At 39.4% G+C, this 27,807-nt stretch overlaps 1 pseudogene; it reads left to right on the forward strand.

Moving 5' to 3' along the window:
* Positions 1 to 27,540, forward strand: part of LOC102282609 (ATP-binding cassette sub-family C member 4-like) — a 156,938-nt pseudogene extending 129,398 nt beyond the window's left edge.
* Positions 27,541 to 27,807: the final 267 nt, after the last annotated feature.

Here is a 27,807-nt window from a genome sequence, read left to right on the forward strand (position 1 = left end):
AAATGCCACATCAAACCCTTTAAGATGTCTGCTGTCAAAGAAAAGAGAGAGAAAAAAAAAAGAATGTAGAGAAATTAGAATCCTTGTTCATTGCTGATAGGAATGTGAAATAGTGCAGCTACTATGGAAATCAACTTGCTGGTTGCTCTGAAGAGTTAATGATGGAATTATCATATGACCTAGCAATTCTACTTAAGAGTATAAACCCAAAAGAATTGGAAGAAAGGTCTTGAAGAGACACTGGAACCTGCATGTTATAGCAGCATTATTCTCAACAGCAAAAAGGTGGAGGCACCCAAGGGTCCATTGACAGATGAATCAACAAACCAAATGTGGTGCATATACATACAGTAGAATATTCAGTTCAGTCACCAGTCGTGTCCGACTCATTGCAACCCCATGAACTGCAGCACGTCAGGCCTCCCTGTCCATCACCAACTCCCAGAGTTCACTCAGACCCACGTCCATCGAGTCGGTGATGCCATCCAGCCATCTCATCCTCTGTCGTCCCCCTTCTCCTCTTGCCCCAATCCCTCCCAGCATCAGAGTCTTTTCCAGTGAGTCAACCTGTACATGAAGTGGCCAAAGTACTGGAGTTTCAGCTTTAACATCATTTCTTCCAAAGAACACCCAGGGCTGATCTCCTTTAGAATGAACTGGATGGATCTCCTTGCAGTCCAAGGGACTCTCAAGAGTCTTCTCCAACACCACAGTTCAAAAGCATCAATTCTTCAGAGCTCAGCTTTCTTCACAGTCCAACTCTCACATCCATACATGACCACTGGAAAAACCATAGCCTTGACTAGATGGACCTTTGTTGGCAAAGTAATGTCTCTGCTTTTGAATATGCTATCTAGGTTGGTCATAACTTTCCTTCCAAGGAGTAAGCATCTTTTAATTTCATGGCTGCAGTCACCATCTGCAGTGAATTTGGAGCCCAAAAATAAAGTCATCCACTGTTTCCACTGTTTCCCCATCTATTTGCCATGAAGTGATGGGACCAGATGCCATAATCTTCGTTTTCTGAATGTTGAGCTTTAAGCCAACTTTTTACTCTCCTCTTTCACTTTCATCAAGAGGCTTTTAGTTCCTCTTCCATTTCTGCCTCAGCCTTAAAAAAAAAAAAAGAAAAAAAAAAAGAAAATTCTGACACATGCTACAGCACAGATGAACCTTGAGAAAATTAAGCTAAGTGAAATAAGCCAGTCACAAAAAGACAAATACTGTATGATTCTACTAATAGGAATTACCTAGAATAGCAAATTCATAGATACAGGACATAGAATGGTGGGTGCCAGGTGGCCAGGAGAGGGGAGTTGTTGTTTAATGGGTACAGATTTTCAGTTCTTCAAGATGAAAGGAGATCTATGACTGGATGGTGGTGATGGCTGTACGACAATATGAATGTATTTAATACCAATGAACTGTGCACTTAAAGCGGTTAATCTAGAAAATTTAATGTGTATTTTATCACAGTTATAACATTTTTGTCAAAGGTATCCCTTTAAGGAAAAATGAGAAAGAATTTTTAGCACATTTAGGCCTCATATTTAAAGATTTCCTGTGACTATTAGATTTATGACTTATGGTTACAGTAGAAAATAAATCAACTTAGATTCCCAAGTTTTATGTTTTGATGGTACTCATCTCTGAAATGGCCATGTGAGATTAGTTAGTAGAAATAAAGGGCATGTCTGTAAAGTGCTTTCACATCCTTGAATGCAAAGCTTTAGAAACATCCCTGAATTATTTTTAATGCTTCTTAAAAGAAAAATGTTGTATGCTTGTGTACATAATTCTGTAAATAAATAACATTAGATAATTCTTGGCTCTGCCAATAATATTTGGAAGCACATCTGAGCAAAGACTAAACATGCCTTGACATTAGCATGTTTTGGTTCTATTCTGTTGGTTTCCATCCTTCCTTTGAGCATGTTCTAGGTACACACTCCAGAGAGCATGTTTACAAAATAGTGCTAAGCTTTGTATCCATGTAGATTCCACTTTATATGCCTTTGTCTCCAAGGTGCAGTGTTGGTTGATTAAAGAGAAAGAATCTGAGAGAACTTGCAATGTATAAAGATTCCCAGGAAGCCATTCAGGAGGCAGACAGGGCTAGAATGGTTAAGAGTGTAGACCCAGTGTCAGTGTGACCCACAGTTTATTCCTGCTCTGCCTCATCGACTGTGGGGTCTTGATAATGTCACTTGGCTGCCAAGCTTCAACATCCTCGTCCTTAAACCTGGTCTGGAAATCATTGACCCACAGATTTGTTGTGAAGATGTAACTTAGTGAGATATTGTTTGTGCCCATGTCTCATTCTTAGGAATGCTCAGTCATCAGGAACTGTTATTAGTCTTAAGAATCAGGGTATTGGCCTTTTGGGTATTATTTCTACTTAAGTAGAAAGTAGAGTAACACCTTCTAAAATGACTTTTCTGTTTAATTTCTGTTGATGTGTTCATGGTCTTTGGTGATTTTCTTTATATTTGTTGTTTAATAATAAAAAACTAAATCATTACATAAATATGAATAGTAAAGCAAAGAAACAGAAAATAAAAACAAACAAACAAAAAACATAATAGGAATTTTTGGGAAAAGCACCACATAGAAATGTATCTAACATTTTCCAAGAGCAAGAAATCAGACTAAAATTTTTTTGTATTTTGATTTCTGGCTTTCCTCCCACCAGCTTCTTCCCTGACCATCACCTTATACACACTCTTACTTTCTAATCCCTCACCAAGACTTCCAGTCTTCTTCTCAGCCCTCCCCACACTCTTGAATATTTTCTTTCTCTCTTTGAGAACAGGGCCTATATCTCTCATTTCTGTTCCTCTAGTGCTTGTTACAGTCCCTGACAAGTTACATGAGTATTAATAATAATTCCTAATGACTCAGTGGACGTGAGTCTGAGTGAACTCCGGAGTTGGTGATGGACAGGGAGGCCTGGTGTGCTGCGATTCATGGGGTCGAGAGAGTCGGACACGCCTGAGCGACTGAACTGAACTGAACATTTATGGAATCATTAACACATTTTAGTTTCTTATCCCACTATTTCCTGCTTAATCCTCACAATTTTCTGTCATCCTTATCTGACAGATTTAAAAACTGAGTCAGTGGGAGATTATCCTATTGTATAGCTAAGAGTTTTAGTTTTATCTCCAAAAACTCCCATGGCAGCAGAGTAAAATCCAAAGTACTAGTCATATGACAGAAACCTACACTCTCCAGTCTTCACCTTGTTCACTTCTCAGTCGTGTCCGACTCTTTGTGACTCCATGGACTGCAGCACCCCAGGATTCCCGTCCATCACCAACTCCTAGAGCTTGCTCAAACTCATGTCCATCGAGTGGTGATGCCATTCAACCAACCATCCCCTTCTCCTCCTGCCTTCAATCTTTCCCAGCATCAGGTCTTTTCCAGTGAGTCAGCTCTTCACATCAGGTGGCCAAAGTATTGGAGTTTCAGCTTCAGCATCAGTCCTTCCAGTGAATATTCAGGGTTGATTCCCTTTAGGATTGACTGGTTTGATCTCCTTGCAGTCCAAGGGACTCTCAAGATTCTTCTCCAACACCACAGTTCAAAAGCACCAATTCTTCAGCTGTATTGTACTCATCAGATATTTTCCCCATTTTTCTTACCACCCCACTTGAAAGGATTCCCCAAACCATAGGAAGAGTGAATAAGTATGGAGCAAAGAGAGAAGATATTACTTCTATTGCTCTGTCCCTCATTTGGACAATATCAGTTTAGAAATCAGAGAAGGCAATGGCACCCCACTCCAGTACTCTTGCCTGGAAAATCCCATGGATGGAGGAGCCTGGTAGGCTGCAGTCCATGGGGTCGCTAAGAGTCAGATACGACTGAGCCACTTCACTTTCACTTTTCACTTTCATGCATTGAGAAGGAAATGGCAACCCACTCCAATGTTCTTGCCTGGAGAATCCCAGGACGGAGAGCTTGGTGGGCTGCCGTCTATGGGGTCGCAGAGTCGGACAAAACTGAAGTGACTTGGCAGTAGCAGCAGTAGCGGTTTAGAAATGGGTTTATGCACTTGTATGTCATGGGCTGATATGTGAAGATACTCAAAATCTTATCCCTCCCCAACCAAGAGCCCTCTGTCTTTACAGCATCTTGCTAGCTGCAGAGGAGGAGAATGCCTGTTAGTTTGGTTTCTTGAATTTACTTGTCTAAGTGCAAAAACTTACATTTGTCTTCCCACCAAATGAGTAGGAAGCAGTGATGCTTTTGTCTCAACACCCCATTGTAGAGAACTTAGAAAGCTGAGAGTAGACTCTGCAGAGGGAAAGCCCAGTGCTGTTTCTTTGAGCCTCTCTTATGTGAGCCAGGCCCACACCATGTTCCCTTGATTGCTGGTCCCTGTGATCCTGGAAGCAGCACAGAACTTCCATCATGGTCTATTTTCCTCCCAGGCTCATCACCATCACTGCTGACCCCCATGAACAGGTCAGAAATGGGGAGATGTGATGGTAACAAGGACCTGGGTAAAAGCAGAGACAGCGGGTGGGAACATAGACCATTGGTCATGGGGATCTTTCAAAGATGAATACTGTGTTCTTAAGAAGGTACTCCTCAACTTCTGTTCAAAATTTTAGGAATAATCTAAAATGAAAGTTCTTCTTAAATAATTTCCTTAAACACAACAGGTAGCTGAAGTATGTGTGTTCTTTGTGCTCAGGATCTGAAGTACTTAAATATGTCCCCCAGAAAGACCACCAGTTGAGATTATATGCAGGGAGTAGCCTGCTTACTTGAAAGGACCTGGAAAATGGAGGGAAGATGGAGAAAGGAAGGAGAAGAATATTGAGGACCAGCCTCCCCTCACCTGGCTACATCACTTGTGTAAACCTCATGGAGACACCTGAAGGATGAGAAATCACCAGCATGTGGGAATCTTAAGGCTGATAATTACAAACAGTAACAAGTTTTTATAAAAATCAGAAGTAGAATGATGGTTATTCCCCTGACAAGGACCACTTACCATTGTTTAGATGGTTGTTTAGTCTTTGATCCTAAATTCGAGTTTTAAGGGAAACCTTAAATTTGGTCTCGAGATTTTTTAGTTCAGTTCAGTACTCATTCTGAAATATTGTATGACTAGTGATTTTCAGGGCTTTGGAAGCATAGTGGCCACTTAATCAACTCTGTGCGACTAAATATCCCTTTATAATGTCTTTTTAATTCTGGATTTTGTTCAGGGGTGTGTCTTTTTTTGGTGGCACACCCTGAGTTTTCTGTATTCATTTCTCTCTCACCAGACTTAAAACTGAGACCATATTGAAGGAAGGTTTGGAAGGCTTCCTGAGTATCGTTCTTCCTCATGATTAGGGAAAAGAAATGTCTGTCTTCTTCATCTTTCCTCTCAGGCTTTTGTGAAGTGAGGAGGAAAGTCCAGCCCCAAGGCCAGGCAGGATTTGAACGAGGGGATTCCGAGCAGTTCTGGGCACTATGGAAGAGTCAGGTCTCCTTTTGTTCCCACATGTATGCCTCCCCCTTGTCCTGCCCACTTCACTGAAAGGAGCCATTTGTGCTCTTCTCTTCTGCCCATATTCTTATGCCCTGGCTTACTGAGCCTTCCAGAAGAAAATGTAAATGGCCTACATGAGTCCTACATGAGAATCTTGTACAAGAGAGTACAAATTCTCTCTTGAAGCCTAGAGGAGGCATATATTTCCAGAGTAATTTACTTGTGGCTCCTCCTGAAGCAGATGAATAGGAAGAACTATTTAAATTAAAGTATCATGACACAGGTCACAGTGGGTTTCAGGTCCTCCTGGCCTTGCAGTTAATAATGAAGTTCTGTGAGGCAGGTCATCCTGACACACAGGTTAGAGAACGTGGGACCAGCTGATGCCAAAATCAAAGGTGATCTCTCCATGGACAGAGGTGCTGCAGACCCCAGGAGCTGACGTTCCCCTTGCACATGTGGGGATGTTCATTTCACACATGTGGAGAGATTCCAGATCCTAGAAGACAGTCTGACCAATGGAGAAAATAGCCTAGTTTATTCTTCAGTGCTAATGTGTAAATATTTAATGGTTTGCTTTGAGGCACAAACCTCTACTAATCATGCTGTTGGTATTTCCCAGTCACACCAGGATTGACAGTTAATTTATGTAGATCTTGACATTAAGTTTCTCATGTAATTATTTCCTCAGTTTGTGTGAGTATTTAAACAGATATTTATTACCAGGGTGGTATTTTTTTTTTTAATCAAATCTTCCTTTGTCTTCAGTGTTTTCCTTTTTTTAATTTTTAATTTTTTTATATTTTTATTATTATTTTTTTAAATTTTTGCCAAATATCAAAATGAATCCACCACCGCACACATGTGTTCCCCATCCTGAACCCTCCTCCCTCCTCCTCAAAAACTTCTTCAACAGTTTCTTCTGTTAGTGTTCAATAATCCAGAAGATATTTTGTAGTACACTTTGTATGATGGAAAATTATTTTAGAGATACTATTTTGTAAACATACATTTGCAACTTTATTATAAATAATTAATAAATTTAGATGTTTTGTATTTTAATTCTGATATTCTGTACACATTGGAATACAAAAAAAAAAGAGGTTAAGGTAATAACATTCACTATTTTGGGGTATTTAGGAACCTGTTTTATTCACTGGAACAATGAGGAAAAAATCTGGATCCCTTTAATGAGCATACGGATAATGAACTGTGGAATGCTTTAGAAGAGGTAATTTATTAATAGTAACTATAATTAACTTGTTAGCATCAGTATCTGTGTGTTCACATTTAGAACATTGCAGATAATTATGGGGAGCATATCACTTTCACTGACTTTGTTTACCTCCTAGGAAAACACTGATGACATGGGTGCACTTCAAAATGTGTGTATTGATGATGACGAAAATCAACAATATAATGCGACATATTTTTATTTTAGCTATGTCCCTAGAACCCTTAACAAGTAGATACATTATCTTGTCCTTAGCAGAGTACTCAATTAGATGTTAAAACTGTGGGATCAAATTCTACTAGTGACCTAGTGAATTAATTACTCTATTACATTCCAATATTCATTTTATTCCCTGGTCTTAGGAAATATCTACTAAGTGGAGACAATAGTAGTTTTTCCTTATTAACTAAAAAGATATAAACAAGAGCATACTAATAAAGTATAGAAGTTTCATAGGAATGTGTTTATAAAGGTAAATTATATAGTCAGAATTGATGATGATTATTTATTGGCAATTATGTCATTCTAATGCTGTAGCATTAATGCAGATAACAGAACCCTGGAACATCTTCTCAGCTTTTATATGGGTAGGTTCATTTCTAGAGAATTTTCTGTTATTTCTGTCATGTTTTCCCTTGCCCCACTTCTTTGAATTTCTTAACCCTTGCATGAAAATAATTTTGACTATTAAGTTGATGTCAGTTTGTATTTTAATACAAACTATTTTGTGTATTTGCACTCATTTTACAAATCAGTTCTACTGATGGAAGAAACCCTAGACTTCTAAGCCATACACAGACTTCAATTTCTCCTAGGACCTAACACAGCCTTTTGTTTTTAAAGAGTAAGAACCAGCATTCCTATACATTAACGATGAAAGATCAGAAAGAAGAATTGAGAAAACAATCTCATTTACCTATGCAACAAAAAGAATAAAATACCTAGGAATAAACCTACCTAAGGAGGCAAAAGACCTGTACTCATAAAACTACAAGATACTGACAAAAGAAATCAAAGATGACGCAAGACAGAGGAAGGGATATACCATGTTCTTGGATTGGAAGAAACAATATTGTGAAAACAACGATATTACCCAAAGAATTTGCAGATTCAGTACAATTCCTGTCAAACTACCAATGGCAGTTTTCATAGAATTAGAGCCAAAACTTTTATAGTTTTAATGGAAATGCAAAGACCCCAAGTTAGGCAAAGCAGTCTTAAGAAAGAAAAATGAAGCTGGAGAAATTAGGTTCCCTGACTTCAGAATATATTATTGAGTTGGCAAAAAAGTTTTTTACATAAGATTTTATGGAAAAATTTAATGAACTTTTTGGCCAGTGCAGTTCAGAGCTAGAGTAATCAAGATTGTGTGGCACTGGCACAAAAACAGAAATGCAGATCAATGGATTAGGCTAGAGAGCCCAGAGATGAACTCACAAACCCGTGGCCAACTAATCTATGACAAAGGAGGCAAGAATATACAATGAATAAAAGGTGGTTTCTTCAGTAAGTGGTGCTGGGAAAACTGGACAGCTATGTCTAAAAGAATAAAATTAGATCACTCCCTGATACCATATACAAAAATAAACTCAAAGTGGATTGAAAACCTAAATGTAAGACCAGATACTATAAGATTCTTAGAGGAGAACACAGGGAAAAAACTCTACCTAAATAACTACTAAATGTTTGATCGATCTTTTCATTTTAGAGAAGTGTGGCATATTTTTTTTAATCTTTTTTTTTTGTTGTTGTTGTTACATAAATCTGATAGATTGATTGTTCACTTTGGTTTGAATTGGTGTGTTTGTCATTTAGTGTCACCCTTCCAGGAAGCTCTGCAATCTGTAATATACAGATGAGCCTTGACTGTGAGCAGGCAGATTTGGAGGTATGACCATCTCTAGCCAGTAATTCTGGTTTCTGAATGATGTCACCATTGAGTCTCTATACACCCACCCTGCTTTCCAGCAGCATGTAGATTTTGTTTTCATAATTTGGGTTGATTGCTTCACCTTCTCCTGCCTGAAAAGCAGTGTGCCTCTGATTTCATTTAAGTTTGTGAGTCTTTCACAGTAAAATTCTACAAGGGAAGAGGTGTGTAGCACAGTTAACTGTCGGGAGCCGCGTTAGGCATTACAGATAAAATGGAGGCACGGTTCCCCAGTCCCCTCTCCTCATTTCGCAGGCACAGATTCCAGGATGAAGGAATTAGGCCTTGTAATTCTGACTTGTCTTTTCCTCTCCTTGGCTGGAGTTGACTGAAAAGGAATATTAAGTTGTTTATTGTTCTTGAGAGGAGCATGAGAAGGCACAAAGCCTTCTGCAGCATTGCTCAGAAAATATTTCATAAAGTTAATCATTGACATTTGTTCAAGGACTTTTTACAAAAGAGTGTTCCAGGATGAGCACATAGGCCATAGCTTGAGGCCATGGGAGGGATTGATATCTGAAGCCTATTTGTGAGGAGAATGTTTATGGCAAAGGAGTTTACTGAATTTAGGGCTTAGAAACAATTAAAATAGTTAGAAGTTAAAGGTTTAAGGAATGTTTAAAGTGAGCATATTTTACTACAGCTTATAGAAGTTAGGAATTTTTAGAGACACTATAGCTAGAAGCCTTTTTAGGAGATAGTGAGCTCAGGATGTCAGGGGCAAACAGGACTTAGGAAGATAAGTAGTAAACTGAGGAATGTAGCATGAGTTACAATGTAATCACAAGTTAACTATAGGACACATTAGAGGAGGTAGATAATAGATGATAAGGCTGATTCCCAGAGAATCCTAAAGCAGGAACTCTGTTTGAAGAGCAACTATGATTTATAAAGATAATAAATCTGGGAGAGGGGAACTGAAAATGTCAAACTTCTGGCCTAATGTTTTTTAAAGTATAAAGAGAATCTTAAACTTGGAATAAATAGGCAGTCCATAGAAAACTGAGAGGCTATCTCATTGGGCGACACCGTCATTTCTTCAGGTTGAATCCCTGGTTGCTGGAGTTGGACTCTGGCAGTTAACCATTAAATGTAAAAGAATGACAGGGTGATCCACTACTCTTGAATTCATAGGACAAATTTAATAGTGAAATTGGGACACATCTTAAAAAAAATAACTGGAAATACTGGTAAATTATTTTTCTCTTTGTTTCCCAGATTGAGATATTTTTCATAGATTCTAAAGCAGGATTACTCTAGAATTTTAGAATATACTATTCCATGGACAGAGAGCCAATGTTAATCTAAATTATAAAAATACTGAAGTGGTAGATAATACTAAGATCTACTTCTATTTAAACTACATTTGGAACTTTCTATAAAATGGAAAAAAAAAAATTTTAGTTTATTTCACAAAGTGAAATGTGTGGTGTCCATGTATTGCTTCTGGAATTAACCCTGTTAACGTTGGTGACATCACTTAGAGAAATCATCACATCATTGTGTTTATCTAGGAATTGATTCTTTATGACTGTTTTAAAAGAAAACTTACCAAATTGTTCATTGAAAAACATACAAATATAATAAAGAAATAATTCCTACAGACTCTGAATAAAGGGGTGATTTATCATTCTAAGTTATTGTTGTTCAGCTACTAAGTCACTCTTTGTGACCCCATGGACTGTAGCACTGCAGGCTTCCCTGTCGCTGTCTCCTGGAGTGCATCCAAGTTCATGTCCATTGAATCAATTATGCCATCCAACAATCTCATCCTCTGTTTCCCTCTTCTCCTTCTGCCTTCAATCTTCCCCAGCATCAGGGTCTTTTCCAATGAGTCAGTTGTTTGCACAAGGTGGCCAAAGTATTGGAACTTCAGCTTCAGCACCAGTCCTTCCAAAGAATATTCAGGATTGATTTCCTTCAAGATTGACTAGTTTGATCTCCTTGTTTTCCAGGGACTCTCAATAGTGTTCTCCAGTACCACAGTGTAAAAGCACTGATTCTTCAGGGCTCTTTTAATTGTCCAGGTCTCACACCTGTACGTGACTACTGGAAAAACTATAGGTTTGATTATACAGACCTTTGTCAGCAAAATGATATCTTTGCTTTTTAACACATGCTCTAATTTTGTCATAGCTTTCCTGCCAAGAAGCAGTCATCTTCTAATTTCAAGGCTACAGTCACCATCTGCACTGACTTTAAAGCCCAAGAAGAGGAAATCTGTCACTGCTTCTACCTTTCCCCCTTCTATTTGCCATGAAATGATGGGACTGGATGTCATGATCTTAGTTTTCTTAATGTTGAGTTTTAATCTGGCTTTTTCACTCTCCTTCTTCACCCTCATCAAGAGGTATCACTAAATCAATGAAGTCAGTTTTTAAGTGAACCAAAAACCCTAGTTATTAATTTGTAAATGATGCCTAACTGGATATGTGAGCCCAAACTCACAGAGTTAACCTGACAATGAGTAGGAGGAACCATTATGTTTTCCTCTTTATGAACTTCGATTAAAAGGAAAAGATGACTAAAAAAATATTTTTAAGTCATCTAGTCCTGTTTCCTTCTTCCTTGGCAGAGATGGACATTCAGAAGGAAGACAGTCCTATGGATGCTGCCTGTCTCATTTTGTTGATTTTTCTAAATATGCTGAAAATACATTTTTCATGTAATCAAAATTTGCCAACTTACTGTAAACTGATAAAAGTTCATCAGAAATTGGTGCTATTGGAGTGCTAAAAAGCAAAGGCAGCTCCAAAAATATAACATGAGTAGTGCCTGAAGATGAAGCACTTTATCACTCAGAGGTTAAAAAGTCATAGTAGATAAAACTCTGGAAATGAATCATTGATGTGTTGCTTCTGTTATAAAGCAAAAACAAAACACCTTAGATACTAGGATTTGGAATTAAGAGTATAGTATGGGGGCTTCCGCAATTGCTCAGTGATAAAGAGTCTGCCTGCAATGAAGAATTGGGGTTGATCCCTGAGTTGGGAAGATTCCCTGAAGGAGGAAATGGTAACTCACCCCAATATTCTTGCCTGGAAAATCCCATGGACAGAGGAACCTGGAAGGCTTCAATCTAGAGTTGACTTAGCAACTAAACAATAACAAAAATTTCCTGTCAAATTGGGAAGAAATCATGAAGTTAAATGTCTGACATTGATAGTGTCTCTGTTAGGACACAAGTGTGTCTCATCACACAGGAAAGCAAGATACAGAAACCTGGGTATCAAAAGCCGGTGCAGCAGGAACCACGTGGTTCAATCCTTGTGGTGGAGACAGGTCACATGTCCATTTCCTGGGTCTTCTGTTAGGTGAACTTCATTTACTGTTAGCCCTGCTCTAGTAAAAGCTCTTCCCCATCTGTTGATTGCACTTCAGTGTCTCCTTCTGGCCCACACCAAATTTTCTCTTTGAAAAGTAAGAAAGATCCACAAAATATGGAAACCACCTGACATCTGTGTTCCCCTCCTGTAAGGGGCATCAATACCTACTACACAGAGTGCACACAGCGATGATGGAGACAGGGCGCCTTATAAGTCCAGTTTATTATTTTTCAGTTTTGCTATATTCTATTATTTTCCCAAGCTCAAAAACAATCTGAAGTATTCTATACTGAGATGTATAGTTTTAAATAGGTATTATTTGTTCTATTTTCCTTAAATTATAACTTTTTCAGTGCTTTCCTTTGTTTAAAGTGTGATAAATCTTGGAGCCAGTTAATTGTTATAAAAATATATCATTTTTACAGTAACACTTAATAAGAAAACAGTTATACATATAATTTATCCATATGCATTTAGTATCTAATTTATAGGAACAGATATGTCACACAACTAGAGTCACTTATGCCTTCATTCATGTTGTTGCTGTTTGTCGCATCTGACTCTTCTGCAACCCCATAAACTGTAGCGTCATGCTCTTCCGTCCATGGGATTTCTCATTCAAGACTATTGGAGTGGGTTTCGATTTCCTTAGCCAGGGAACTCACCCAGGATCGAACCCAGGTCCCCTGCTTGGCAGGTGACTTCTTTACCACTGAGCCACCAGGGAAGCCCACCTTGATTTAGCCAAGAGATATCTACTGAGAGCTTGTCAGGAAATGGTGCAGATTCTGGTGCTGTCATAGTCATCAAGAGAAAATTTCTGTCCTTTTGGAGCTTAAATTCTCCTGGGAAGTTGAAAAGCAAGCCAATGCATATGTAATGAAATCTCAGTGCTGATATATGCAAAGGAGAAAAGCGAAGCAGAACTTGAGGTGGGGTTAGCTGATAGCATTATTAATAATGGGCAATATGTATTGATCTGTTACAAATTCTTCATGTACTGATTCATTTAATATTCTTAACAATGTTAGAGGTACACAATTTATAATTATGATATTACAGTCTTACTTAGAATTTAGGAAGCTAAGATAGAGTAGGTTCAGGAATTTTCCCAGTTGGCATAGCCAGGCAAGACTTACCCCCAGGCTGCCTGGCTTCAAGTCTTCTCCAATTTGATTTTGTTTGGCTTCAAAAAAAAAAAAAAAAAAAAAAAGTAGTCAACAAAAGAGTCCAAAAGCAGTATTTGGGTGCAGTCTCAAAAATGAGAGAATGATCTTGGCTCATTTCCAGGGGAATCCATTCGGTATCACAGTAATCCAAGTCTATGCCCCAACCACTAATGCCAAAAAAGCTGAAGTTGAACAGTTCGATGAAGACCTACAAGACCTTCTAGAACTAAAACCAAAAAAGATGCCTTCTTCATCACAGTGGATTGAAATGCAAAAGTAGGAAGTCAAGAGATACCTGGATTAACAGGCAAGTTTGGCCTTGGTACAAAATGATGCAGGGCAAAGGCTAACAGACTTTTCCCAACAGAACATGCTGGTCATAGCAAACAAGCTCTTCCAATGACACAATAGACGGCTCTACACATGGACATCACCAGATGGTCAATACCGAAATCAGATTGATTATATTCTTTGCAGCCAAAGATGGAGAAGCTCTATACAGTCAGCAAAAACAAGACCAGGAGCTGACTGTGGCTCAGATCATGAACTCCTTAGTGCAAAACTCAGGCTTAAATGGAAGAAAGTAGGGAAAACCACAAGCAATTCTGATGGGACCTAAAACAAATCCCTTACAAATTATACAGTGGAAGTGACAAGTAGATTCAAGGGATTAGTTCTGATAGACAGAGTGCCTGAAGATCTATGGACACAGGTTTATAACAGTCTACAGGAGGTGGTGAACAAAACCATCCCCAAGAAAAAGAAATGCAATAAGGCAAAATGGTTGTCTGAGAAGGCCTTACAAATAGCCGAGGAAAGAAGAGAAGCAAAAGGCAAAGGAGTAAAGGAAAGATATATGCATCTCAATGCAGAGTTCCAAAGAATAGCACAGAGAGATAAGAAAGCCTTCCTAAGTGATCAGTGCAAAGAAATAGAGGAAAGCAATAGAAAAGGAAAGACTAGAGATCTTGTAAAGAAAATTAGCAATACTAAGGGAACATTTCCTGCAAGGATGGGCACAGTAAAAGACAGAAGCGGTATGGATATAACAGAAGCAGAAGATATTAATAAGAGGTGGCAAGAATACATGGGAGAACTATTAAAAAAAAAAAAAAAGGTCTTAATGATCCAAATAGCCACAATGGTGTGATCACTCACTTAGAGACAGACTACCTGGAGTGTGAAGTCCAGTGGGCCTTAGGAAGCATCATGATGAAGAAAGCTAGTGGAGGTGATCAATTCCAGCTGATCTATTTCAAGTGAACACAGCTCCACCCATCAACAGAAAATTAGATTAATTAGATTTTTAAATAGATTAATTAGAAAATTAGATTTACTGAGCATGGCCCTGCCCTTCAGAACAAGGCCCAGTTTCACCCTTAGTCAGTCTCTCCCATCAGAAGCTTCCATAAGTCTCTTATCCTTCTCCATCAGAGGGCAGACAGACTGAAAACTGAAAACCACAATCACAGAAAACTACTCAATCTAATCACATAGACCACACCCTTGTCTAACAATGAAACTATGAGCCATGCCATTTAGGGCCACTCAAGACAGATGCAAGGAGATCCAACCAGTCCATTCTGAAGGAGATCAGCCCTGGGATTTCTTTGGAAGGAATGATGCTAAAGCTGAAACTCCAGTACTTTGGCCACCTCATGTGAAGAGTTGACTCATTGAAAAGACTCTGATGCTGGGAGGATTGGGGAAGGAGAAGAAGGGGACGACAGAGGCTGAGATGGCTGGATGGCATCACTGACTCTATGGATGTGAGTCTGAGTGAACTCCGGGAGTTGGTGATGGACAAGTAGGCCTGGCATGCTGTGATTCTTGAAGTCGCGAAGAGTCAGACATGACTGAGTGACTGAACTGAACTGAAGATGGATGGGTCATAGTGAGAGTTCTGACAAAATGTGGTCCACTGGAGAAGGGAATGTCAAACCACTTCAGTATTCTTGTCTTGAGAACCCCATGAACAATATGAAAAGGCAAAAATATAGGACACTGAAAGATGAACTCCCCAGGTGGGTAGGTGCCCAATAAGCTACTGGAGATCAGTGGAGAAATAACTCCAGAAATAATGAAGAGATGGAGCCAAAGCAAAAGCAACAACCAGTTGTGGATGTGACTGGTGATGAAAGCAAGGGCCGATGCTGTAAAGAGAAATATTGCATAGGAACCTGAAATGTTAGGCTCATGAATCAAGGCAAATTGAAAGTGGTCAAACAGGAGATGGCAAGAGTGAGCATCGACATTTTAGGAATCTGCTAACTAAAATGGACTGGAATGGGTGACTTTAACTCAGATGATCATTACATCTACTACTGTGGACAGAAATCCCTTTGAAGAAATGGAGTAGCCATAATAGTCACAAAAAGAGTCCAAAATGCAGTACTTGGGTGCAATCTCAAAAATGATAGAATGATCTCTGTTCGTTTCCAAGGCAAGCCATTCAATATCATGGTAATTCAAGTCTATGCCCCGACCAGTCATGCTGAAGAAGCTGAAGTTGAATGCCTCTTTGAAGACCTATAAGAACTTTTAGAATAAAAAAAAAAAAAAGAAGTCCTTTTCATTTTAGAGGACTGAGATACAAAAGTAGGAAGTCAAGAAACATCTGGAGTAACAGGCAAACTTGGCTTTAGAGGACATAATGAAACAGGGCAAAGGCTAATAGAGTTCTGCCACAGAACACACTGGTCAAAGCAAACACACTATTCTAACAACACAAGAGAAGACTCTACACATGGATATCACCAGATGGTCAACAGCAAAATCAGATTGATTATATTCTTTGCAGCCAAAGATGGAGAAGCTCTAAACAGTCAGCAAAAATAAGACTTGGACCTGACTGTGGCTCAGATCATGAACTCAGACTTAAATTGCCAAATTCAGACTTAAATTTAAGAAAGTAGGGAAAACCACTAGACCATTCATATATGACCTAAATCAAATCCCTTATGATTATATAGAGGAAGTGAGAAATAGATTTAAAGGAACTAGATCTGATAGAATGCTTGAGGAACTATTGACAGAGGTTTGTGAACATTGTACAGCATTCAGGGATCAAGACCATCCCCAAGAAAAAGAAATGCAAAAAAGCAAAATGGCTGTCTAAGGAGACCTTACAAATAGTTGTGAAAAGAAGGAAGTGAAAAGCAAAGGAGAAAAGGATATACCCATTTGAATGCAGAGTTCCAAAGAATAGCAAGGAGAGATAAGAAATGCTTCCTCAGTGATCATGCAAAGAAATAGAGGAAAACAATAGAATGGGAAAGATTAGAGATCTCTTCAAAAAATTAGAGATACTAAAGGAACAGTTCATGCAAAGATGGGCTCAATAAAGGGCAGAAATGGTAGGGACCTAACAGAAGCAGAAGATATTAAGAAGAGGTGAAAGAATACACAGAATAACTGTACAAAAAAAAAAAAATCTTTATGACCCAGATAATCACAATGGTGTGATCACTGACCTAGAGCTAGACATCCTGGAATGTGAAGCCAAGTGGGCCTTAGGAAGCATCACTACGAACAAAGCTAGTGAAGGTGATGGAATTCCAGTTGAGCTATTTCAAATCCTAAAGATGATGCTGTGAAAGTGCCAAGAACTTCCACAATATGCCAGCAAATCAACAGTGGCCACAGACTGGAAAAGATCAGTTTTCATTTCAGTCTCAAAACAAGGGAACATTAAAGCATGCTCAAACTATGCACAATTACACTCATCTCACACAGTAGTAAAGTAATGCTCAAAATTCTCCAAGCCAGGCTTCAATAATACATGAACCATGAACTTCCAGACAGTCAAGCTGGTTTTAGAAAAGGCAGCGGAATGAGAGATCAAATTTCCAACATCTGCTGGATCATTAAAAAAGCAAGAGAGTTCCAGAAAAATCATCTATTTCTGCTTTATTGACCCTGCCAAAGACTTTGACTGTGTGGATCACAATAAGCTGTGGTAAATTCTCAAGAGATAAGAATATCAGACCCCTTGATCTGTCTCTTGAGAAATCTGTATGTAGGTCAGGAAGCAACAGTTAGAACTTGACATGGAACAAGGACTGGTTCCAAATAGGAAAAGGAGTACATCAAGGGTGCATATTGTCACCCTGATTATTTAACTTGTATGCAGAGTACATCATGAGAAACACTGGACTGATTGAAACAAGCTGGAATCAAGATTGTCAGGAGACATAGCAATAACCTCAGACATGCAGGTGACAACACCCTTATGGCAGAAAGTGAAGAAGAACTAAAAAGCCTCTTGATGAAAGTGAAAGAGGAAAATGAAAAAGTTGGCTTAAAGCTCAACATTCAGAACACTAAGATGATGGCATCCAGTCCCATCACTTCATGGCAAATAGATGGGGAAACAGTGGAAACAGTGGCAGAGTTTTTTGGAGGGGCTCCAAAAGCATTGCAGATGGTGACTGCAGCCATGAAATTAAAAGACGCTTACTCCTTGGAAGGAAAGTTATGACCAACCTAGATAGCATATTCAAAAGCAGAGACATTACTTTGCTAACAAAGGTCCGTCTAGTCAAGGCTATGGTTTTTCCAGTGGTCATGTATGGATGTGAGAGTTGGACTATAAATAAGGCTGAGCACTGAAGAATTGCTGTTTCTGAACTGAGGTTTTGGAGAAGACTGTTGTGAGTCCTTGGACTACAAGGAGATCCAACCAGTCCATCCTAAAGGAAATATATACTGAATATTCACTGGAAGGACTGATGCTGAAGCTGAAACTCCAATACTTTGGCCACCTGATGCAAAGAACTAACTCATTTGAAAAGACCCTGATGCTGGGAAAGGTTGAAGGCAGGAGGAGAAGGGGACTACAGAGGGTGAGATGGTTGGATGGCATCACTGACTTAATGAACATGAATTTGAGTAAACCACGGGAGTTGGTGATAGACAGGAGGCCTGTAGTGCTGCAGTCCATGGGGCTGCAAAGAGTCAGACACGACTAAGCAACTGAACTGAACTGATTTCAAATCCTAAAAGATAATGCTGTTCAAGTGCTGCACCCAGTATGCCAGCAAATTTGGAAGACTCAGCAGTGGCCACAGGACTGGTAAAGCCAGTCTTCATTTCATTCCCAATAGAAGGGCAGTGCCAAAAAATGTTCAAATTACCACACAATTGCACTCATTTCACCTGCTAGCAAGGTAATGTTCAAAATCCTTCATGCTGTGCTTCAACAGGACATGAATCAAGAACTTCGAAAGTGTACAAATTGGATTTAGAAAAGCCAGAGAAACTGGAGATCAAATTGCCAACATTCATTGGGTCATTGAAAAAGCAAGAGAATTCCAGAAAAATGTCTTTTTCATTGACTACACTATAGCCTTTGACTGTGTGGATCACAACAAACTGTGGAAAATTCTTAAAGAAATAGGAATACCAGATCACTGTACTTGCCTCCTGCAAAACCTGTATGCAGGTCAAGAAGCAACAGTTAGAACCAGACAGGGAACATTGGTTCCAAAGCAACAATTTGGACTGGTTCCAAATTGGGAAAGGAGTACATCAAGGCTATATATTATCACCTTGCTTATTTGACTTATATGCAGAGTACATCATGTGAAATGCTGGGCTGGATGAAGCTGGCATCAAGATTGCTGAGAGAAATGTCAATGATGTCAGATATGCAGCTGACACCACCCTAATGGTAGAAAGTGAAGAGGAACTAAAGAGCTTCTTGATAAAAGTGAAAGAAGAGTGTGAAAAAGCTGGCTTAAAGCTCAACATTCAAGAAACTAAGATCATGGCATTCTGTCTCACACTTCATTGCAATATATGGGGAAATAGTGGAAAAAATTACAGACTTTATTTCCAAAATCACTGCAGATGGTGACTGCAGCCATGAAATTAAAAGACGCTTGCTCCTGGAAAAAGGAGTTATAACAAACCTATACAGAATATTAAAAAGCAGAGACATCACTTTGCCAACAAAGTCTATGTAGTCAAACCTATGGTTTTCCCAGAAGTCATGTACCAGTGTGAAAGTTGGACCATAAATAAGGCTGAGCGCTGAAGAACTGATGCTTTTGAACTGCAGTTCTGGAGAAGATTGTTGTGAGTCCCTTGGAACACAAGCAGATAAGGAAAGTCAGTCCTAAAGGAAATCAACCCTGAATTTTCCTTGGAAGGACTGATGATGAAGCTGAAGCTCCAGGACATTGGCCGCCTGATGTGAAGAGATGACTCATTGGAAAACACCCTGATGCTGGAAAAGATGGAATCAGGTGGAGAAGGGTACGAAAGAGGACAAGATGGTTGGATGGCATCGCTGACTTAATGGACATGAGTTTGAGCAAACTCCAAGTGATAGTGAAGGGCAAGGAACCCTGGTGTGCTGCTGTCCATGAGGTTGCAAAGTGTTGGACACAACTCAGTGACTGAACAACAGCAACCTATATCTATAAGCTAAGGGAAATAAGATGTTGTGTTTTATTTTTCATGCATTTTCATTCACAACAATGCATTTACGACACTGAAGAAAATGCACTTCATTGGTCCACTATTTATAGGTTTAAACTTGGAAAAGAACCATTATTAGAGTGGGCTCCAGGATTACTAATGTATAAGGGGCAGTTTGCCATTGTTTGAAACTTGCATATATTAAACTTCAGAAAATAGTAAAGGGCCAATAAGACTATGTCTCCAGAGAACCAGATTTTCTGTAAAATTTTTGAAAGTTTTTCTCTAGTGTACCAACTCCTATGCAAAATGTACTTTATGAAACTTAACTCAACCATAAAGATCCTTTTAACTTTTCTGTTTAAATCACATTGGGAGAAATAGCTTCACTTTTTGAGAGACTTCCTTAACTAACCCCTAGGTGGGGTTTCTGGTGGATGTCCTGTGATGGGAATGGGGGACACTGAGATCTTCCTGTCCTGAGTTGACTCCACCATCTTTCTCAGTGAACACTAATTTGAAGGAGCTCTCCCCATCACTTGGCTGTACATGTAAGATACGTAAGAAGTCCTGAGGATGTCAAAGCTCTAATGTCTAAGAGGCTTGTCTACTTCAGTAGTAGTTTGCTTAGAAAAATGTCATTCTTTCTGTATCCACAGGTACAACTTAAAGAATCCATCGAAGGTCTTCCTGCTAAAATGAATACTGAATTAGCAGAATCTGGCTTGAACTTGAGTGTTGGTCAGAAACAACTGGTGTGCCTTGCCAGGACTATTCTCAGGAAGAATCAGATATTGATTCTTGACAAAGCCACATCATACGTGGATCCAAGGTATGGAGCTGAGCCCCAGGAAATCTTGAATCTGACTTGTAAATGTGGTAAATGGAAAACATTTAGTGAATCTTTGAAATGTTTCTAAGTGCTCACTTGGCCTCATGGATATCTGTTGATAACATTAATTCCAAAAAAAAACAAAGGAAAAAACAAAGATAAGTTATATGGTGTTAATGTTGTTATGTGGCACCTAAGAAAGCTGAATTCTAAATCCAGCTCCTGATAGTTTCAAGGAATTTGGAGGAAGACTAATTTTCAATCATTTTATGAAAAATAATAAATTTCTAACTAGAATTTTTATATTTAGTTTTTTAAAACAGGATTATATGTTAAAGTATTGATTTTTAAAAACATTGTAAAAATATCATAGGATATTTTTAAGTCTTAGGTCTGCTTTTCCTGTCTTTACTGTACTAAATCAACTTCTTTGTTTCTAGAACTGATGAGTTAATACAAAAAAGTTCATGAGAGATTTGCCCAGTGCACTGTGCTGACCATTGCACACAGGTTGAGCACCATTATTGACTATGATTGGATAATGGTAAGACCCTCTCCATTTTTCGCTGTTTCCATTTATGTTCAATTGTCATTGTATCTTTCCGTGTAAAATTTGATAGGAACGTCCATTAATTTTCTCTTAGTTTCTTTTCTCATTCCTGAAAATTACTCAAGTGCTTAATTATACTTTTAGAATACACTATTAAATAATATATCCAATAATCTTATATTTTCATATTAAAAGTTTATTTGAGTTGTCATTTTTTTTATGATGGCCAACCATTAAAATATTCCAAACCTAAGTTATAGCTCCATATTTTAGTGGGTAGAACACAGTAATTTTCACTGCATCATAGTTGTTTCAGCATTTTTGGATTCCCTTATCAAAAAATAGACTCTAATTTAGACTGCCAGGAAGTTGATGGCTAAAGTTGTAGAATTTCTCAGGAGTCCATGAGAAGAAACAGCCTAATGGTGAAAAACGGTACTTTAACTGAAAGGATTTAATATAAGAAATGTATTACATATGGATTTTTGCCACCTCATGCAAAGAGTTGATTCATTGGAAAAGACTCTGATGCTGGGAAGGATAAAGGGCAAGAGGAGAAGGGTATGACAGAGGATGAGATGGCTGGATGGCATCACTGACTCTATGGACGTGAGTCTGAGTGAACTCCGGAGTTGGTGATGGACAGGGAAGCCTGGCGTGCTGTGATTCATGGTGTCACAGACAGTTGGACACAGTGAGCAACTGAACTGAACTGAGAGGGCTAGAAAAATGAAACACTGGGGTAATGATTTTATTTATTAAATTTTTTAAATTATTATTATTTTTACTTTACAATATTGTATTGGTTTTGCCATACATCAACATGCATCCACCATGGGTGTACACGTGTTCCCCATCCTGAACCCCTCTCCCACCTCTCTCCCCATACCATCCCTCTGGGTCCTCCCAGTGCACCAGCCCCAAGCTTCCTGTATCCTGCATCGAACCTGGACTGGCAATTCACTTCCTATATGATATTATACATGTTTTAATGCCATTCTCCCAAATCATCCCCCTCCCTCTCCCACAGAGTCCAAAAGACTGTTCTATACATCTGTATCTCTTTTGCTGTCTCACATACAGGGTTGTCATTTGGGGTAATGATTTTAGAAAGCAGCTGCAATATCCTAGGACAGATCTCCAGACCTGAGAATTCAGAAGAGAGGCCCTAAAAAATCAATGCTCAGATCTCCAAGGAGAGGTCACTGCCCGGTTGCTGGCCATATTTGTAAGGGAGCAGGATGGGGCTGGTTCTCCACGTGCTAATAGCTGGGAGCTGGAGTCAGGTCCCAGTGCTGAGGTGATGCTAGTAGCAGAATCAGGTAGTACATTAGCCGTGTTTCCCACCTTCAGTCTCCCTCTAGTGCCCCCTACTGGCAGAACCTAACAAAGGCCACCTGGCAAAAGAGTCTCTGAACTGTTGCAGTGACTTGCAGAGACCCAGCTTCTGCATCACAGATGAGAGTTTGGAAAGAAAGGCAAATCAGGGATGAGAGACTAAATAAACAACCAGAGAGTCTCTTACACAATAGCTCTGTTCTGCACACACAGCAAGCTCCAGGCTTTGGTCTCTGGTTATCTGCCTAGTATCTTCCTTCCAGGTTTGGTTGGCTCTTTCTTCCTTAGTAATTTAATATTTCCTTCCTTAGCTTTATTTCCTTCCTCCATCTATTCCTTTTCTCTCTCTTTTTCATTTTATCTCTTTCCTTGTCCTTTCCCTCTGTTGCTTGCTCAGTTTCAATAAATGATAATTAGGATGTGGCTTTATAAAATAAGAAAAGCATTCCTCAAAGGAAAATCTTTGGCAGCAAGTAATCTCAAGGAATGCAAGATACTTTAAGGAATTTTGATGGTCCATACAAAACAGGTAATATCACTAATGAGTGGTCAGTAATAACCACAGTTCCTTTTCTCTAAGTTTAATAGTACCGTCTCTTTTGATTTCTTGGGCAGCTTCTGGAATATCACCTTCTGTCCTACTTCACATGCACTGTCATGTGGAATTACCAGTGGGAACACTAAGTAGATACCAGGCTGTCAGCATTGAGGCAGTGCTTGTGGCTTGTAATCCCAAGCTGGGTGTGCACAAGAGTGAGCTCTGGGAGGCAGATGACAGGAGTGTGGCATCCCCAACCCAAGGTATGCTCTAGGCTCCAAGCAGTGCATCTGGTCACCTGGACTAGACATCATAGTAGGAAGTGGGCTCTACCTTCAGACTTTCATGAGGTATGGGGTTACATTCAAGACTGCCCAACAGTGACTCTTAATTTCTAGAAATGTTTTGTATCAGGCATCCTTAGTCATTCATTTTGTGGTCTTGATGCTAGTTGGAAAAGTAAGCTTTTATTTCTAGATTGTACCTGTCACTTTGTTCTTACCTCTCAACATTGCATTTCAAAGATTTTCCCTAAGGCATCATTCTTCCATTATAAATAAATGATGCTGTGAAATTTACCTATTTCAAGTTCTTTGTCAGGCTTTAGACATAGCAGCATAAAGATGGCTTGACCTCCAGCTCAGTTAAGGGTCTGTTCAAATAATTCTTTGCTCCAAAATGTACCCTGAAGATTTATTTTTGGTTTTTGTATTGTATCATTAATGGTGTTAATGGTAGCAGATGCAGATTCTTTTTATTATCTAATTCTTAGAAATATTGTCACCTTGGAATGTATGGTTGGTTAGGGAAACTGAGGAAGGACAGAATTTGGACATGTCACCTGTTCCTAGTCTTTCCCATTTTATTGTTTTCCTATATTTCTTGGCATTGATCACTAGGAAGGCTTTCTTATCTCTCCTTGCTTTTCTTTGGGACTCTACATTCAGACGAGTACATTTTTGCTTTTCTCCTTTAGCTTCTCTTCATTTATCAGCTATTTAAATAACCTCAGATATGCAGATGACACCACCCTTATGACAGAAAGTGAAGAGGAACTGAAGAACTTCTTGATGAACATGAAAGAGGAGAGTGAAAAAGCTGACTTAAAACTCAGCATTCAAAAAAACTAAGATCATAACATCTGGTCCCATCATCTCATGGCAAATAGATGGGGTTACAATGGAAGTAGTGATAGACTTTATTTTCTTGGGCTCCAAAATCATTGCAGATAGTGACTTCAGACATGAAATTAAAAGACAATTGCTGCTTGAAAAAAACCATGACACTCTAGGGAGCATATTAAAAGCAGAGACATTACTCTGCCGAAAAAGCTCTGTCTAGTTAAAAGCTATGGTTTGTCCAGTTGTCATGTCTGGATGTAAAAGTTGGACCATAAAGACAGTTGAGTGTCAAAGAATTGATGCTTTGGAATTGTGGTATTGAGAAGACTCTTGAGATTTGCTTGGACTGCAAGGAGATCCAACCAGTCCATCCTAAAGGAAATCAGTCCTGAATATTCACTGGAAGAACTGATGCTGAACCTGATACTCCAATACCGTGGCCACCTGATGTGAAGAACTGACTCACTGGAAACGACCCTGATGCTGGGAAAGGTTGAAGGCAGGAGGAGAAGGGGTTGACATAGGATGAGATGATTGGATGGTATCACTGACTCTATGGACATGAGTTTGAGTGAGCTCTGGCAGTTGGTGATGGTCAGGAGGCCTGTCATCCTGCAGTCCATGGGGTCACAAAGAGTCAGACATGACTGAGTGACTGAACTGAGCTTAACTGTCACCTGGTCAGTCATCAGCACCTGATCTGCATATGTGAACATCTGTATCCTCTGAATACAGCAGCTCTGTTGCTATTATGAAAATATATTCATTTGTTTAATGCTTTACTTATCGATTTGTTGTTTAGTCACTCTGGAAACTCAGGCTTCCATGTCCTTCACTATCTCCTAGAGCTTGCTCAAACTCATGTCCATTTAGTCGGTGATGCCACTCAACCAGCTCATCCTCTGGTGTCCCTTTCTACTCCTGCTTTCAATCTTTCCCAGCATCAGGGTCTTTTCCAATGAGTCAGCTCCTCACATCAGGTGGCCAAAGTATTGGGACTTCAGCTTCAGCATCAGTCCATTCAATGAATATTCAGTGTTGATTTCTTTAGGATTGACTTGTCCAGTCTTCTTGCAGTCTGGGGACTCTCAAGAGTCTTCTGCAGCACCACAATTCAAAAGCATCAATTCTTCACCAACTACTTCTTTATGGAAGCTCAGCCTTCTTTATAGTCCAACTCTCATATCCATACATGACTTCTGAAAAATCATAGACAGATCTTTTTCAGCAAAGCAATGTCTCTGCTTTTTAATACACTGTCAAGGTTTGTCATAGCTTTTCTTCCAAATAGCAAGTGTCTTTACTTACCAATATCTCCTGATAAATTTCTATAATCTCAAATTTTTCTCTCTTGTTCACTATTAACAAATCTCTAAAATACTTTTATGAAACAATGTCCAGCCAGTCCCTCCCCAACTTTCTAGTTTTGTCCCACTCTGCTCTCCCTCCTTCCTTTATGGCTAAAACCACACTGATGGTCTTTCAGTTCTCAATTCAGTATACACTATATTACAATGTACCCTCTCTAGACTTTTGGCTTAGTCTAAGGTGCCTGTGGTGGAAATGGTGAGATGGTAGGACTTGGGGTAGATAAGGAAGTGAAGCCAAGTGGACTGTGCGATGGATTGAACATGGGATCTTGAGGGCAGAGAAAGAAGTTGGTATTGGTTTCTGGTACACAGACTGAACATCTGGGTGAGTGGGAAGACAGAGGGAGAAGGGAGATGCAAGGGTTCTCTTTGGAGCCTGTCACCTTTGTGATGAATGACCTTGTTTCCAGGAAAGGATCTTACCCTTCACTGTGTAGCTGCCCTTCAGTTTAGGGCTCCCTGGTTGAGGTCATCAGTGATGTCATGCGGAGGTCCCACCAGGAGATGTAAACTTGGCCACTTGTTTACATCTTGGTCTGAGCTGGTTGTGGTTGCTGACTCCTCTGTTAGGAATAGCAGGATTAGACCTCAGGGCACCAAGAGACAGGCATCCCCCAGCTTCAGAGTTGGGGATTGTCCTCTGTGCTCCATTCACCCCAGGTGTAAAGCTTGTATATTTTTCTAGAGTTTCTAATTACCAGTTGGCTTTCAATGTAGCAAAAACATCACAAATAATGTTCTTTCTCAAACCTTTAATTTTTGAGGCAATCTTATTTTTATTGCTTGTTTTAGAACTATAGGCAAACCTTGTTTTATTGTGCTTCCCAGATACTGCATTTTGTACAAATTGAGAGCTTGTCATAAACCTGGATTAAACAAGTCTATGGGTGTCATTTTTTCCAGCAGCATTTGTGTATTTTGTGTCTCTGTGTCACCTTTTGGTAATTCTCACAATATATCAGACATTTTCCCTATCATTGTAGTTGCTTTGATGATCTGTAACATCAATGATCTTTGATAATATCAGTACTTTGATAATATTACTACTGTGATTTACTGAAGTCTCTGATGATTGTTAATACTTTTTAGCAAAGCCTTATTTTTAAGTTAAGTTCTGTACATAGATTTTTTTCAGACATAATGCTATTACATGCATGCTTGGGTACAGTATAATGCAAACATAACTTCCACTTGCCTTGGGAAACCAGAAAATTCGTGTGACTCCCTTTACTGTGATGTTCATTACATTCTGGTATTCTGAACCTGAACCCGCAGTAGCTCTGAGGGATGCCTGTACCTATTTTCTTTCTGGAAAACAAGTGATTGTCTGTTCTGAAAGCTTTAAGGACATAAAGAGAAGTCGATCTGCTGCAAAGTCTAATGCTCCAGAGGGTGGGCCACCAGCCTAGAGGAGGACTGTGGAAGTGACAGATGTGCGATTTTCTTGAATGTTTCTCTTTCTTTTTTTTTTAATTTTATTTTATTTTTAAACTTTACAATATTGTATTAGTTTTGCCAAATATCGAAATGAATACGCCACAGGTATACCTGTGTTCCCCATACCTGTGAACCCTCCTCCTCCTCCTCCTCCCCATATCCTCCCTCTGGGTCGTCCCAGTGCACCAGCCCCAAGCATCCAGTATCGTGCATCGAACCTGGACTGGCGACTCGTTTCATACATGATATTATACATGTTTCAATGCCATTCTCCCAATCAAGACATTTCCCAACTCTGTGTATCTTATAAATAGCCCTCAAAGCTCAGAGTCTGAGAGCCAAAAGCACTAACCAATGATAACAACCCCAAAGGCCCTGGGCAGAATGTAAAATGCTACAGACTCTTCAGTTCCAGTAATCATGTCATGATTAAAACTTTCATTTTCTTCCTTTCCTATAACCATATAATGATGAAAGGCTGGGTTAGGCCTTTGTGTGCCTAGTAAAACAGGGGAATCAAACCATGTAAATATCACCAATCCTACCGACCCGAATTCTCCCTATCCTGCCCCTTTTTGAAATATTGTCTGAGTTATGTGTTACTGGGAGACATTGTATGCTAATGGGTTTCTTTCTGCTGTCAACAGGTTTTTGATTCAGTGAAACTGAAAGAATGTAATCGGCCAAATCTTTTGCTGCAAGATAAAACAGCCTATTTTATAAGATGGTGCAACAACTGGGCGAGACAGAGGCTGCTGTCCTTGCTAAAAGGGCAAAATAGGTGAGCTTGCTGCAGGAAGCTGTAATTAAAATTCACCTCCAGGGTTCATTTTTCAGAGGCTCTCCACCAAGGGTCTGGGAATAAGCACCCTGTGTTTTTTTTCAATAGAAGCCTCCAGAGAGGAAGCTTCAAGACTGGGTCTTTAACAACACAGGGCAGGTGGAAGGCAGGTCTGCTGAGAATCTGCAGCAGTTCTGGGGAGGGGTCAGGATGTGTGCACCCTTCTGTGTGGGTGCACCAGTGCCTGAGACAGATTTTGGATCCGGT

Source organism: Bos mutus, unplaced genomic scaffold (assembly GCF_027580195.1).
Source record: "Bos mutus isolate GX-2022 unplaced genomic scaffold, NWIPB_WYAK_1.1 CTG283, whole genome shotgun sequence".
In the NCBI taxonomy this organism is placed as follows: Eukaryota; Metazoa; Chordata; class Mammalia; order Artiodactyla; family Bovidae; genus Bos; species Bos mutus.